This window comes from Myotis yumanensis, unplaced genomic scaffold, assembly GCF_028538775.1.
Source record: "Myotis yumanensis isolate MYYU_CA2020_CCGP unplaced genomic scaffold, mMyoYum1.0.hap1 SCAF_23, whole genome shotgun sequence".
NCBI classification, from domain to species: domain Eukaryota; kingdom Metazoa; phylum Chordata; class Mammalia; order Chiroptera; family Vespertilionidae; genus Myotis; species Myotis yumanensis.
In genome coordinates this window covers 7419852-7421034 of record NW_027223774.1, presented here as the reverse complement: position 1 = coordinate 7421034, position 1183 = coordinate 7419852, and positions in this window count along the sequence as shown.

The following is a 1183-nucleotide window of genomic DNA, read 5'->3' as shown; positions in this document are numbered from 1 at the left end:
TCTGGAGGCAACAGTCACAAATGAGTCCTGGTCCAGAGGCAAATACTACTATATTTTTGTGGATTCCCTTTCCTAAGAGCAAGAAAATGTATGCCAAAAGCTCCCCAAGATATCTTCCCCTCGTGTTATTGTACAGGATTTGGTCATGTTCCACTGCTAAAATACTTCTTTGCAAAGTAAAGCAAATTCCAGCTACCAGTAAGACTATCAGGGTTTGCCTCCAAAGATGGAGAAGAACATCTTCCCTGAAGAGTGAGAAACTAAGTATAATTGAGGTATGGTCAGCAGAGAAGAATGTGGGAGCCCAACCGTGAGGCTCAGTTGGTTGAGTGTCATCCCATGCACCAAGATGTCACTGGTGAGATTCCCAGTCCGGGCACATGCCTGGATTACAGGCTTGATCCCGAGTAGGGGACGTGCAGGAGACAGCTGATAGATAATGTTTCTCTCTCTCCTTCTCCCTTCCCCTCTTTCTCAAATCAATAAAAACATATTTTAAAAATATCTACTTGGGTGAGCATTAAAAAAAATTTTTTAAGAAAAAAATGAAGAAATGGATATTGGGAAGGAATCCAGCAATGAATGTCACAGTAGTGTAGTAGAGGAAGGACTAGAAGTCAGATCAAGCTGGACTGAAGTCCTACCTCTACCACTTACTACCTAACTGACCCTCGAGGTCTCATAATTGCTCTGAATATCAATTTATTCTTATGAAAACTAGATATAATGACGATAATAGAGTTGTGTGTAAGTCGTAAGTCAACTGGATATATATAACAATGCCATTTAATAGAATGCATGGTTTCTAATAAGAACCCCACAAATATTAACTAAACCTATTACTCTCATATTCTCTATGCCACAGATACTAAAGCTATACCAAGGGTGAAAATTCCTTGTAACTCAGACAGAGAAGAGCTCCATGGGAAACAGGGACAATGGAAAACAGAAGGGCCGAATTCACTAACCTCTTCCAGCACAGACTCTTCAGAATGTCATGTTATAATATATGACCAGTAACTGTTCAAGATGGCCTTCAGCCATAAACTCAAAACCACACCCTACAACTTTAAAGACTAATCCATCAATAGGTCAAGGATTCTCACAGGGGAGGAACAGGAGCTGGGAGTCTGTGAGAACCTGGGGCTGGAAGAGGTTGCAGCATCTATGCGCTGAGTCGTGG